The sequence below is a fragment of the Lissotriton helveticus genome, chromosome 9 (assembly GCF_964261635.1).
Source record: "Lissotriton helveticus chromosome 9, aLisHel1.1, whole genome shotgun sequence".
Lineage (NCBI taxonomy): Eukaryota > Metazoa > Chordata > Amphibia > Caudata > Salamandridae > Lissotriton > Lissotriton helveticus.
In genome coordinates, this window is record NC_136070.1 from 1,161,365,036 (window position 1) to 1,161,380,864 (window position 15,829).

Here is a 15,829-nt window from a genome sequence, read left to right on the forward strand (position 1 = left end):
ATGCGTCACTTTTGCACTTACAGATACGTCAGAAATACTGACGTATCTGTAACTCCTTGCGCAATGATGCGTCATATTGTAAATATGACGCATCATTGGGGTCGCAAGGAGGGCGCAATGAAAAGTGACGCATCGCTGTTTTCTTGCAGCGATGCGTCACTTTTCATAAATGAGGCCCTATATTTTTAGCCACAGCAAACTTTACAGGACAGAGGACTAAGTGCACCTTCAGGGTATCTAAGAAATATTCTGCCTGAAAGGGATCTCTTGCTAAACAGCCAGAGGATCCTGGGACACCAGAGTGGCCAAAAAAAAGACATTCAGTGGCGTTTTCAGATGATACAGTCTGCAATTCTATGCCTTGTTGTTGTGAAAAAGTTAAAACGTTTTGGATTATTGAATTTTGTGACAAGTACATGACTTTACCAGAATGAGATAACCTTTAGAGAGGAATCCTTCGCAGGCCAGACGCAAAGACTGCGCTTTGATCTCCAGCGAAGGCAATGATTAGAGAGTGACCTTCTTTCTGAAGCTACATATTAGGTGACAGAGTGAGACACATATAAGGAAAATCTAATAAAAGGCATAACAAATCCCTGTTCAATTTAGAAACCTCAACAGCAGAAGAAATGGGTAGAACCAACATAGCATGCCATGGGTGGCATTGCAACTTGAAGTAATTACAAGGTGCATGTAGCCAAGACTGGAACTAACATTACAAAGAGATTAGGAGAAACCAGAAACAACAAGATTGCTATTGACTCCAAAATAAGGTAAACACAAGGGACTATAAGAGAGATACAAAAAGAAGCGAACCGTTAAAAAATACTGTCAATTAATTTCAGACATGCCCGAATCCCAAATGGAAATGGTTATATATATATGATCAAACATGGTACAGGTTGAACAAGCCAGGCATAAAGTGTGACGCCCAGCCGGGGTTCCCTCTACAACAATGGACGGAGAGAGACCAATGGAAACTAAGAAGGACGCTATTTAGGAATATGTCACTATGGGATGCCAACATAGAAGGAAATGCGAGGGTCTTGGCCACTATCAACTGCCCGACAGTCGACCTCAGCAGCCGAGGTTCTAGTAGAACCTTGGTCTATCTGTGGAAATAAGTGAAGAGAGCACAGCACAAGGAAAGGTTCACTTCTGCTCAATTAATTATTGATAGCACTAGTAACATGCTGGCCTGTTTTGGTGTTTCCACTTTGGAAATGCTCTACTTTGGAAAACAGTTTTTGGCAGTGTCGAGCTACCAAATGTCTTCTGCAGCCATTTCCTACATTTTGGTAAGTTTGTCATGGTTGTGGAATCTCCTTGGTTCAGGAAAGGATGGATGTTAATTTGCATTCCCATTGTTCTTTCATTGTTGGCTTCTTCTTTCCACATCATTATGAAAGTCTGGGGACAGCCTTCGTGGCAGTTAGATGAGGCGTCAAAGACCCACAATCTGGATCCTATGCGAGGATATTCTAGCACTACAAGTTGTCCGGAAGGGGACAGGGACTCTGAAGTGCTCATTGCCTCCTCAGGCCACAGGGAGATTTTTTAAAGGGACCCTCAAGTGGTAAGTGCTTGCCAGGGGTGAAATATGAGCTAGTCCACAAAAGAGACTAATGAAGTTCCTCGAAGATGACCGAGTTGAGAAGGAAGCACTGTCTTGGGAAACCAAGTATAAGTATGCTGTGCTGGCCCACAACCCAAAGCTTACTACAGAAGGGTGAATGCTTCCCTGCAAATAACATTGGGGCATATTAGCAAGAACCTCATTAAAATTATCGCAGTTTTAGCGGCAGGAAACTGCCGCTAAAACGGCGATAATGGGCTTGCTAATATGCGTTATAGAATTCCAATAGAAGCCCAGGTTAGATGTGCAGGACATCTAACCTGGGCTTCTATTGGAATTCTATAAAGCATATTAGCAAGCCCATTATCGCCGTTTTAGCGTCAGGAAACGGCCGCTAAAACGGCGATAATTTTAACAAGGTTCTTGCTAATATGCCCCATAGAGCTCACTAGCATTTCGTCCCCACGATTTTGTACCAGGTAGGCTCTCCCTTTTGACATACTCATGGACTCTGGAATGGGGTGCTTGTGCGGCTGCAGCGTTTCCCCGCATCATTATGAATCTGGTGCATTTTCCATGTAATCTGTCATCTGCTGCATCATTGGCAGAATTTAACACAAAAAAATTGTTTCTAGCTTAAACGATTCGAAATTTACTAAAAACGCAGCAACACGTGTTGCAGCATAGTGGAAGGCCCTTGAGATGTTGACTGGTCACCTTTCTGTTGCCTATTACTATGTTTAAGTGTTGAACTGGTATTATTGTGGTGCAACCTCTGCCCACACAGTGTTAACACGTGTAAAAATGACAAAATAATGAAGCAATACTATCATAGAATTTGCTGCATTATGCTGCATACTCTGCCTGTTCTTGCTGCATAATTTAGTCAACCCTGCCACGTAATTTGGTCCTCCCGTGCCACATAATTCCAGTGGCCGTGGATACAGTCCCCCTTTACTTCCAAAACACTCTTTGTCTGTGGCGAGATCTTTTGTTTCTAGGTCCCCATTATGCATCTTTCTGATTATTACTGGGTAACATTCTAGTCCACGAGAACCTCTAGCACATGGACATGCCTTTGCCATAGCCCATGGAAAGGAACAAGCAATGTATCTTCCTGGGTGTCTGTTCAGATTATCAGAAATGAGGGCTGAGACGGAAATTCAGAGTCACCTTTAAAGATTCCTAAAAGTGGAAGTGCTACTTTCTAACTCTGGTAAAAAAAAAAAGCAACATTCAGGTGTTTGATTTTACAACCATATAAATTAAGTCAGGGGTAGCAAAGTTAAACCGGGAGGGTGATGTGAAGTAAATGCTTAGTATATGGTACAGGCATCTCTCAAAGCAGAGGGTCCGCAGGGGGTCATTATTTAAAAAAAAAAAAATTCAGGTACAAATTATGCCTACTAATTTAAAGACAAAAACAACAAGGTGATGGGTGCTTTAATTAATCTCAGCCACTGGCAATCACTACTGCTGCATCCCAATCCTTAGTTTTTTGCCCTCCTTGCCACCTCAGTTTGGACCTAGCTATATGCACATCAGTCCTGACCCTGCTCCTCATGGGATCAGTCCAGCCCGAGCTGCCAGGCAAGGTCCTCCCTGAACCAGAACATAAGTCCTTAATAGGGCTCTTCAACCAGGTATAAATTGGTTTCAGTGGCACATTGAGCTAGTGGCGGCCTCCACAACACAAATGTGGGTGGGGGATGGGAAAATATTTTTAAAAAGATTACCTTTTCCTGCTGCCTCTGACGCCTCAGTGCTTTCCCAGAAGTCTCTGGGAAGGCAGAGGCTGCCCAACCAATCCAGACACTGCTCTCATGCTCATGAGCCCATAATAAGGGGTAAACCGGTCCTAGGTTGCTTGTTTTCCGGTTCAAGGAGAACCTAGTCAGGCAGTTCAGACTGGACTGTTGTCACTGGAGCAGGGTCATGGCTGATTGGCAAATGTCCAAACTGTGGTGGCATGGTGAGTGAAAAACGATGGATTGGAATATAGCCTGGGTGATTGCCAGGACCTAGGATTAATTTAAGCATTCCATCCGCTACTTTAATTTTTGATGTACTAATGTAATTATGTCATATGGAATATGGATATGGCACTAGAATATCATTGTGAGAATATCATCTGAACATAAATATTGTGTCCTAAGTATTATTTACAAAAGTATCAGCCCATTGGAATTAATAAAAGACAATCTACACAAAATAGAAAAATAGCAATAGTTAGGATACAATGTTTACAACTGATATATTTCTGTATAATATTTTGAAATACAGCCCACATACCCCTATTCTTAATAAAGTACAAATATTTAAATAGGTGGTATGACAGACCCAAGCATGCCTAAAACATGCAGTTTGAACAAAGATTTAATCATTACCACGTGTTCCTTTAGGACGCAAGTTGTTACAACGACTAGCATTAAGGAAGCGCTATACTTTTGAATAGTATAATTTACTATTCCAGCTCCAGTCTGAGTATCAGTAGGGAAGGTGTTGGTCTTAAAATCCAACACCAGTCCAACACTGCATTCCTCAAAGCAAGTCACTGTAACAACTTGCGTGTTAAAGGAACACGTGGTAAAGACTCATTCGTGGTGCACACTGTGTGGTAAAGGCACTGAGTGTTTCAGACTGCATGGTAAAAGATTTTTCCAGTTAAAATGTATCGCTGTGACCTAGGCACATTCAGAGCAGGGTTACAGTTGCAAGCGCAACCGCATAGCTATTGTCAAAGTACTGTGTTGGGTTGGAGGCACATTCACAGTTCGATATATTACTTTGTTGCATTCATGGGCAATGCACAAGAGCCTGTGAACAGCAGCACCAAGAAACTGTGACCTAAATTTACTGAAAAGTCATGCAACACAGCAAGGGAACATGCTGTGCGGTGTTGCGCGATATAGAGAGAGGAGAATTGCACCATATTCACAAAGATGTGATGCATTTTTTCAGTCTCCCTGCACTGGCATACTGTGTGCTACCAATTGCCAATGCAGCCACCCCTGAGCCATGGTGCAATTGTGTATGCATTATGAGCAGGATTTTTTTTGTGAAAGAATGGATACTTTCATTCAGAAAAACAATCTGTAAAGGCATATTCCTCTTTCTATGAGTGCCAAGGAATGCAGCAGACATGGAAAGAGGAAGTAAAAAGGAGAAATAAAGATATTTTACCTCATTACGCCTGGGTCTGGAAGGCTCACAATTTCGACGCAATCCTAGGTTTACAGGTTTACTGACCTTAGTAAATCTGGGATTGCATCTAAAGCCATGGGTAGATGCATGTGAAAACAAATACTCCACCCATGGAAAGCCTCCTTAATTCAGGATTACGCAATACAGCAACATGCAGACTCACATGTATCTCACTCCTCTTAGCCCCCACTTCTCAGTAGTGACTCAGAGGAAATCATTGTGGGCTCATCAGTCTGATCCTGTTAAGTGTTGTGCTGCCTGCAGGACTGCTGCTGTCCAAAGAACAAATCCTCAGTGACCCTTGTGAAACACCTGCCAGTGCATTGCTCCTCTTGAGGTCTGAGCCCCCCTTTTTACCAGCGTTGCTTCCTGTACCAGGCGTTCACAGTGAGCGACTCTGCTCCATATGGGCCACTTATGAGTAAAGCTCGGATTGCCACATGCCCTGGCTTACTTGTAGACTGAGGTGATTTGCAAGCATTGCAGAAGACTATGTGGATACGTGAGTTTGACTCTGGCTAGAGGGAGCTTTGGGGTACCATTCTAAGACTTACAATATCTCTAACCAGAGACAGGGGAACTGATAAGTGGCCCACTAGGTAACATTGACCACTAAGGTGTTAGACCTGACAGCGTTAGGGAGATCTTTCGCCCAACTGTTTGCCTGTCTCCCTCCATTATTCTGATCTAGTTTTTGCTGATATTAGGACTCTGTGCACTTTACCACAACTAACGAGTGCTAACATGTGTGTGCTATTTCCGCTAAACATGCTAACATTGGTTCATCCCCAATTGGCTTTTTTAATTTACTTATAAGTCCTTAGTAAAGTGGTATCCCTTCAACCCAGGTACTGTAAATTAAATGCTACTGGTTGGCATGCAGCACTGATTGTGCCACCCACTGAAGTAGCCCTTTAACCATGTCTCGGGCCTGCCACTGCAGAGCCTGTGTGTTCAGTTTACACTGCCTTGTCGACCTGGGGCAAAACCACCCTTTTGCCAGCCCCAAAGCTTCCCTCTTTATACACATATGTCACCCCTAAGGTAGGCTTTGCATAACCAAGAGGGCAGGGTGCAATGTATTTGAAAGGCACTCCCAACATTTTTCACTATTGCAAGGCCTACCTCTCCCATGGGATAATATTGGGATTACTTTATACATTTGTTTTTAAAGACCTTTATTATATGGTTCTGTAAAACACAGCAAAATGCCTACAACTCAGGGGCCGAAAGAAGGGGGGTTAGGCCCAAATGACTGGATACAGGTAGGGCCAATAGTCAATTTGTATAATAGAGAAGTACCTGAAATCCAAACTATTTTATGAAAATTGACCACACTATGGGCCAGATGTAGGTAAATTTAATTTTCCGATTCTTAAATACCGACTCACACCGAATCGGTATTTCTGAATTGGAAAATGGTATGTAGATAAAAAATCTGTATAATTTACCGATTCGGAACGGCTCTGTATCTGAGTTCGGTATTTACCGATTCGGTAAATTCCGAATCGGTAAATTCCGAGTCGGTAAAACCCATTCATTTCTATGGGCCTGCTGGCCCGTAGGAATGAATGGGTTTTTACCGAGTCGGAAGTATGAAAATCGACATGTGAGCCTGCCAACCAATCAGGGACACCCAACACACCCCACAACCAAGGCCCAGAGAATCCAACCAATCAGAATGAAGCACCCCTCCCCAGTACCTGGGAGTGGCCACACCCATGCAGGTTCACACCAACTGAACAAACAATTGAGCTGAGGTGAGAGGAGCTGAGCATCCAGAGCCAAGCACTGCAACAGAATGGAGTCTCAGGAAGGGCAAAAGGAAGGTGGGCAGCGCAAAAGAAAGATAAAGTTCAGTCCAGAAGAGCTACAGGTGGCTGTTGAAGAAATAGTAAGTCACTACCACCAAATATTCGGGAAGCAGTCTCTGCGTGTTGCAGAGTGTGTGAAGAGGAACATATGGCTTGGCATACAGGGCAAAGTCAATGCCATTGGTGTGACACACCGGGATATTGAGGACATTAAAAAGCGGTGGTATAACCTGGGCATCCTAACCAAAAAGAAGATTGCAGCGCAAAAAAAGGATGCTGGTGTGACAGGAGGTGGCAGGGGCAATGCACCAAAATTGACAGAGATGGAGGAGCTTGTTGAAACCACCATGGAGCCAGAATGCATCCATGGGATTGGAGACCTGGACAGTACAGCAAGAGCAACAAAGAAACAAGGTAAGATGCATGTACCCCAATCCACAACCAATAACTTGAACCCGTACCCCACTGTGTAGAATCATTACACTGTAGAACAGATCAAACTTTGGGCCAGCAATGCATCATGGTAGACGTAGTCCTGAGTACATACATGCAATGCATACACCACAAGACTCAGCAAGGCATGCCACACACATCACCAAACACACAAAGTACACTCTGCAAAGGTGTGTAAACAATTTACTTAAGAACTACACACAGGTGAACCACAACATTGACCCTATGTCAATTTGATTCCACAGGAGAGTCCTCACGCACTCCAGCACCAGCAAGGGAGGAGAGGGCACCAGCAACTAAGAGAAGGGAGAAAGAGAAAGAAGGCACAGGTCACAGCGCTGTGGAAGGAGGCAACACCACCCCCAGGAAGCCTCATCACCAGAGCGAGCCTCAACACCTGTCCCGCTATCACCTCTGTTATTTGGGTCTCTTGAATTGTTAAGCACACCGCTTACAACCAAAGCTAAGTCCAGGTCGTCCATGCAGGGAAGGGCAAGTAGGCCTGATGTGCCCCCTCAGAGGATCCTGCAAACCTCTGATTCGGAGGATGAGGATGTTGTACAGCAAACAATAGCACCTGTGGCTGAAAAGGCTACACCACAGATTCCAGCAGGCTCTGTGCGCACTAGTGTCCTAGGCAAGAGGGCACGTGAAGGTGGCGATGGGCAGGAAGGTGGCAGCGTATTCTGTGGCCTGGAGGCCACAATGGTCAAGGTACAGCGAGTGCAAGCCAAGGCACTGTTGGCTGTGCATAGGCAGGTGCGCTGCATGAACAATAAAATGACCAACATGGACAAGGGAATAGGCCACATAGCATGCAGTTTGGATGCAATTTCAAAGGGGATAACAGACATCTCCACCTACATGGGTGTACTGTCCGATAAGTTGGACAGGGATCACATACAGCGGTGCAGGGAGCGGCAATATATGCGGCAGCAGTCAAAGTCAATTAACAGATTTGCTACAGCTACTTCACTACTTTGCCGACGCTCAATATCCATGCAGGATGCAATTGTGCACTGTTGCACAGACTTGACACAGGGCATGGGAAGAGTGACCTCTGCGATGGAGCAGATGCTAACCACTAACACAGGCAATGCTGGTGACACGGGTATGGAGGAGACAGAGGGGTCAACCAGCAGGAGTGGCTCTAGCACACCTGTACCAGAGGTGCGCAGGAGCGTCATACGCAGCCATGCTGAGTCAGGCCCCAGCCGAGAAATTGAAACCCAGGCACAACAATCCCGCAATGTAGTGCGTGGGCGTAAGCACTGAACAATGCCGAAGATCCACAGGACTGCACACAGTGACGGCAACTGAGCACAAGCAGTCATGGACATGGACATTAATGGGCAATGGCTTTTCATATGTAACGATGATGTAGTGAATATTAAACTACGCTCGTCAAACACTATACCTGTCTATGTGTCATACCTTACCTAGAAATATCGACGTGTAATTTCTGTCCGTCTCAATCTTCCATCTGTTGCTGCTGGTCCTGTTGCTTGGGGGTCTGCATGTTCTTGGTCTTCATCAATGTCCTTGTGATGTGTCACTTCCACCTCTGTGCCTTCTTTGGTGGCAAGATTGTGCAACATGGCACAGGTTACTATTATCTTGCAACACAGGATGGGGGTGTACTGTCGTGCACCTCCACTCTTGTGGAGGCAACGGAACCTGCTCTTGAGGAGTCCAAATGTTCGCTCCACTACGTTGCGAGTTGACCTGTGTGCCACATTGTAACGCCTTTCGCCTCTGTTAGTTGGGTTGAGGTACGGTGTGAGCACAAAGGAACGCAGGGCATATGCACTATCGCCTAGGAGGGAATGAGAGGTCCATGAGTTACATACACATGCCACATACATCTGCCATTCATTTCATGGTGTGTTACACTTATTTACCTAGCAGATTGCCATCTCCAAAATCTCCAGCAACAAGCCGTGTGTATATTCCGCTGTTCTGGAATATGTAGGAGTCGTGCGTGCTCCCAGGAAATTTGGCCACTATGTCTGTGATGATGTTGCCAGCATTGTATATCACCTGCACATTGATGGAGTGCGTTGACTTACGATTTCTGTAGATGTGTTCAGTGGCTGCAGGTGGGCATAGTGGAATGTGTGTGCCATCTATGCAGCCTATCACATGCGGGAAGTGTGCCAGTCCATAGAAGTCAGTTTTTGTTTTAGCAAGTTCCGCAGGTGTGTCAGGGAACCGGATGTAATGTTCCATTCTCTGCGTCATGGCATCCAGGAACTCCCTGAAAAAACGGGACAGACAGCTCTGGGACACACCACCTACTGCAGCAATCACACTCTGGTAGCTCCCAGAGGCAAGCAGATGTATGCTACAGAGCACCTGCACATGGGGTGGGATGGCGTGGGCCCTGGGTGTTGGGTGCTCCAGGTATGGGTGGAGGTCCCTAATTAAGTCCATGATGGTTCTGGGGTGTAGCCTGTACCTCTGAAGTATCTCAGGCTCAGTCAATTGGAACAGGGTGGTCCTCTGCCTGTAAACCTGCTCCTCCCTTCTCCATACCCTCTCACCGGCAGCCTGTAGCCTTTGCCGTCTCGCAATCACATAGAATGCCGCCATTCTTGCAACACTGTTGCATTTTGGGCCCTTTTATATAGCATGCACCTGGTTACCACCTGCTTTCAGTCCATGGTAAATACCGACTCTTAAATACCGAATTTCATTGAATTCGGTATTTTTGGCCTTTCCTACATCTCGATGGGCATTATTTACGAATTCTTATTTACCGATTGGGTAAATAAGAACTCGGTAAATAAGGAATCGGTAAATACAGATTCGGAAGATACGGACTCGGTAAATACAGAATCGGTATTTTACCGATTCATATTTGCCGATTCGGTACTTTTTTGACACCTACATCTCCTTTTCCAAATACCGGTCGGTAACGGCCGATTTTACCGATTTTCGTCCGTTACCGACCGGTATGTGCCTACCTACATCTGGCCCTATATGCTTTTAGTGGTGCGGGCTATTTATTTACCCATTTATGTTTTCATTAATTCTTAATTTAAGTAGGAAACTCTCTTATTTCCCAAAAAAACATGAACAAGGTCTACAAACAATTCCAAATTATAATCACATATAGACATTTACGATGGACAAAACCAATAATAATCCAATAACATACAAACATAAATTGCACAATACGTCATGTGAATCGTGAACGAATCGCGTTTGGTTATACAAGTTATCGAAAAAACTATTATGTACAACCAGAAGAACTGAACCATTCACAGATAAATTCAGTGTAAGTGTCCTAAAAGTTTGGCTGTTTCATATCAAATAAAGAATATGCCGACGCGTTTCTGGCCACGGTTAATTCCTTTACGGGCTTTCATCAGGGCTTCTTAGTAAAAGCATATTGAAGCAATCTAAAACAACAAAAATATATACATTCATCACTACTTGTGCTCCTATTTACCCTTAACACACTTCATTTGGTAAATTTGGCTACAAATCATACCTTCTGATAGCTTCTTAGCAGAAGACAACAGTGTAACTTCAATCAATCCTGAGACGGCGGGGCCGGGGTTTTACTACAAAGAATAAACCAATTATACAAAATGAAATGAACCGGTGAACTACACTTGTTTTAAATGAGAAAGAAATTAAAAAAGCTTGAGGCATACCTTATTTTATATGGATGAATTATTCTCTCCTTTTTTTTGGGATATGCGTGTTTTTTCTCAAAAGATATCCTGCAACAAGGAAGCATTCGCTTATTACACGATGCTTCAGAAAAAAAGTTTCTTTAATGTTGTAATAACCATTGCGGCGCAAATCCTACCTGTATTATCAGTCCTGCCTTTTACGATAATTTCCTCTCTTATGGCAAGCGTCTGTTTTTGTTATCGTCCATTGTTTTTCTGCTGGGGGATAAACAACCTCGTAAGTGGCGTTTTCAGCATTACTGCGGGCAGACGCGAGTGAGTTAAAGCGACCCCGCATGTCTCACCTGATATTTTGTAATTCTTTTCATACAGGGCAAAGCTGTGTTCCTACTTTCCACCAACGCCGGTCGCCACCAAATGGTTGTTAAACGCCAGCGCGATGACCCGGAAGTTAATATATAATTCTCTAACATTTAGGATGGCGCCCCATTGGTACATGGGAGCCGTAGTTTCCGTCAAAAGATTACGGAATCATTTGTGAAAAGCTTATTTTTATAAAGAACAAACTAGGTTAATCGTAATGCAAAACATCCACATATTGAGGTCTTCCAGTGGACTTCCCATTTTGTTATTTTAATAATCCGGATTCAATTGTTCAAAACGAATAAAACTTTATAAAACCAAAGTCATGTCGCCAGGTGATTGGAAGACCGGCAAGCTTGTGCCATCTTATCTTCTTAGCCTCACCTCCTAATGTGGATTTGTCTGGAAAGCTGCTTCCGTGCCTGGAATTTTAACAATTCAGCTAAAGCAAGTGGCTGCATATTATGTTCACTATTAGATATATGACATAGTCTTAACCACTCTTAAACTTTTGACAACTCTGACATCTCATTAAGGCCTGTTAAGACACTGTTAAATTTCATTATTAGATACGCCTCCTTGGCCAGCAACATTGAGTCAATATCCGCAGTGATTTTGGACGCATTCACAGATAACAATACTGTCCATTTAAAATCATGTTCAGAGTGGCTCTCTTTTATAAAGTGGTTAACCATAGGGGCTGTATTCACTTTCCTTTTGATTCGAGAACAATGCTGTGTTATTCTTTGGTTAATTTGTTGAATTGTTTTGCCTATGTAAATCTATCCCTATGTAAAGGCTATCAGAAGGTATGATTTGTAGTCAAATTTACCAAATGAAGTGTGTTAAGGGTAAATAGGAGCACAAGTAGTGATGAATGTATATATTTTTGTTGTTTTAGATTGCTTCAATATGCTTTTACTAAGAAGCCCTGATGAAAGCCCGTAAAGGAATTAACCGTGGCCAGAAACGCGTCGGCATATTCTTTATTTGATATGAAACCGCCAAACTTTTAAATCAGGACACTTACACTGAATTTATCTGTGAATGGTTCAGTTCTTCTGGTTGTACATAATAATTTTTTCTATAACTTGTATAACCAAACGTGATTCGTTCACGATTCACATGACGTATTGTGCAATTTATGAATGTATGTTATTGGATTATTATTGGTTTTGTCCATCGTAAATGTCTATATGTGACTATAATTTGGAATTCTTTGTAGACCTTGTTCATGGGTTTTTTTGGAAATAAGAGAGTTTCCTACATAAATTAAGAATTAATTAAAAAATAAATGGGTAAATAAATAGCCCGCACCACTAAAAGCATATAGTGTGGTCATTTTTCATAAAATAGTTTGGATTTCAGGTACTTCTCTATTATACAAATACAACCCAGGGGCCGGTAGCAATAATCAGATTAGTTTCCACCTAACACAGCCCATTAGCCGACAACCCTGGGGTTCAGCGGCGTAGTAGAATAAGTTATACTCAGAACCCCCACTTTCCATAAGGATATCGTATCGGCCCCTTTTCATTTTTGTTGAAACTGAAACATTGAATGAAACAAAGAAAGCGGAATCAGAAATCAGTCACTAGCATTACATAGCCCCTAAAGCTGCACTCATATCACTCATACCCGAATCACCGTACAAGTCCTCCCATAGGTCCGTCACGGGACATGGCCATTTCAACTGTTGGTGAGTCACATATTTCCCCCGGATATACATTCCAGTGTCCCCACTTCTTGTCCCAAGTCTTTGGGCATCCTCGAACCTTGTAAACAGTCATTTCAGCAATCATGCATCTATTCATTTCAGCCACCCAGCCCACCACCAACAGTCTGTCGGACGATCCCCATTTCATTGCTATTGCGTGTTTAGCCAGAAGAAAACCTAATGCTGCCCAGTGTAGCTCCTGATCAGTCAGGTCATTCGCACCCCAGACATTAAGGACACATTCCCTGGGCCCCATCGAGAACTGCTTTCCCAGGGAGTCACCCATTTTCCGAAGTAATCTGTTCCAAAACTGTTGCACCACTGGGCATTCCCACAAGATGTAGTAGAAGGTACCAGGGAGACCACAACCACGCAGACATTGCTCGTCAGGGCGCCTTCCAATTTTGGCCAATGTAAGGGCCGACATGTATGCTCTATGCAGCACTTTCAATTGGATCAGTCGAAACCTGTGGCAGATGGCTGATTCCCTCGGGGACATTAAGGCCGAACGCCAGTCTTCCTCATATAAGGGGTCCAGGTCAGCCTCCCACTTGGATCTCAATGACTGGAAGGGATCAGGGAGATTATTACAGAGTTTGCGATATGTAGGTGAAATGGCTTTCTCAGGGAGGGGTTCAGATAGGAACCTGTCTTCCAAAGGAGAGGACTCAGGTATGGTAGCAAGATCTGGGACAGCCGCAAGAATAGCGTGTGTAATTTGCTAATACCGGAAGAATTCAGTGGGCGCTAAAGCATATTTAGTCTGGAGATTACTAAAGGTTAGCAGTTTACCCTTATGAACCAGGTCTCCAATCTCAGAGATCCCAATCGTATCCCATCTATCAAAGCCCTGAGTCAAGCAGAGGGATCCCAGGCTTTGTGTCGACCACAGAGCAGTAGCCCTAGTGAGTTTGTTTGACCACCCCAAACATCTATTAGCTCTGTGCCAGATAGCTACTGTATGTGCCATTGGCCCTATAAATTTAGCTTTAGCCGGTTTACTGTAGAGAGCTCCCAGGTATCCCTCACGACCAGTCCGACACCTATCCAAGAGGAAGGCCGGATTCAGGGGCGAACCGTGTATCCAGTGGTTTACAGCCACCAATTGCGAAGCCCAATAATATAGGCGGAGGTTGGGCAGGGCAATGCCCCCGACATACCAGCCTTGGAAAAGTTTACAGAGGGCAATCCGAGCGGCGCCCCCATTCCATAACAAAAGTCGGAGCTCGCTTTCTACTGACCGGAATTATGAATCCGGAATCAAGAAAGGGCAATTCTGCAGGACATATAAGAAGCGCGGAAGCGCCAGCATCTTAAACAGCGCTGCTCTCCCCGGGAGCGAGAGGGGGAGCGAGCGCCAGTGGGCAACATCACTGCGGAGCCGACGCAGTGGGCCCAACAGGTTGCGATCATAAAACCTTTTTGGATCCGGTGTAATGAAGATACCTAGATACTGAAACCCACCCTCGGCCAACGCGATGGAGAATCCCTTGGGCAAGCGGGGTGGGGGGTCATGCAACATGTACAGCACAGATTTAGTCCAATTTATAGAGTATCCGGAGTACTTCCCAAAATTAGTAAGTACGTGAAACAGGCTATTAATAGAGGATCGGGGGGGATGATACATATATTAGGATGTCGTCCGCATAGAGGGAGATTTTATCCGTAATGTCCTTGTTCCAGTGCAGCCCTCTAATAGAGACATCTGTGCGGACCCAATGAGCCAGGGGTTCGAGGGTGAGAGCAAACAACAGCGGGGACAGGGGGCAACCCTGCCTGGTACCCCGATGAAGTTGAAACCTCCGAGATGTGTGATTGTTGACTCGGACTTGGCCCCAGAGGTCTGTGTAGAGGAGTCGCACCCAACTAATGAACTGAGATCCGAAGCCAAATCGACGGAGAACCTCAAACATATAAGGCCATTCGATCGAGTCAATCGCCATTGTGGCATCGAGGGACAAAATGGCCGCGTCTTGTTGCAGTATGGAACGTCGGCTCAGTACATTATGTACTCTCCGAAGATTCAACGCAGTGTTGCGACCGGGAAGAAAACCGGACTGGTCATCATGTATCAGGGAGGGGAGCTCTAAGAGAAGGCGAGCTGCTAGAAGTTTAGCCAGGACCATAGCCTGTGCACTGATTAAAGAGATAGGCCGGTAAGAGGGCGGTTTAGTGGGCTTAAGTAGGACCACTATGGAAGCAAGCCTCTGGGCAAGCGGAAGGATCCCGTCCTCTCGACTCTTTGTGAACATGTTCTGAAGATGAGGGATAATGTCGGGGACCCTGCCCTTCAAAAATTCAACTGGGACTCCGTCCGGGCCCATAGCTTTGCCGGAGTTAATGGCGAACAGTGCTGCCGTCAGCTCCTCTGCCGTGATGTCGGCTTCCATGGCCATTCTATCTGCCTCCGACACCGTAGGGAGGCGCATCTCCTCCAGAAGTTGTCTGGATTCATCAGATGTGTAACCATCGCCAGCCGTATCAATACGTTCCAAGTGGTCTGTAAAGGCCTCCGCAATATCTTGCGGATCTACAATTGGGGAGCCGTCCGACTTAATTATGGATGACACCCACCTGGACCCTTGGTCACGGCGTTCCAACCATGCAAGCATCTTACCCGCGTTGTCCCCGAACTCATAGATTCTATGGCGCGTGTGGAGCAGTCGCGCTTGCGCCATTTCTTGCGACAAGGCCTTATAGACCAATTGCTGGGCATGAAGCGCAGCAGCACTAGCCTCCGACGGTGACGTATTATGGGATGCCTCAAGGAGAATGAGGTCTGATTCAGCCCGAAGGATCTGCTCCTCGTGTCGTCGCTGATAGCCCATCTTAAGGGCCAACGCCTCCCCTTTTATCACTGCCAAGTAAGCTTCCCAGAGTGTGACCGTCGATTCCATAGACCCAACTTTTTCAGCGAAATATTGTTCGGTGCGTTTTTGCAATGCATCCCTGACATCCGGGATCCGCATCAACCAAGAACTAATAATAAGTGGGCCCCATTCGAATTGGCGGTTATAGGTAAGATCCACACTGAGGGGTGAGTGATCGGAGATACCAC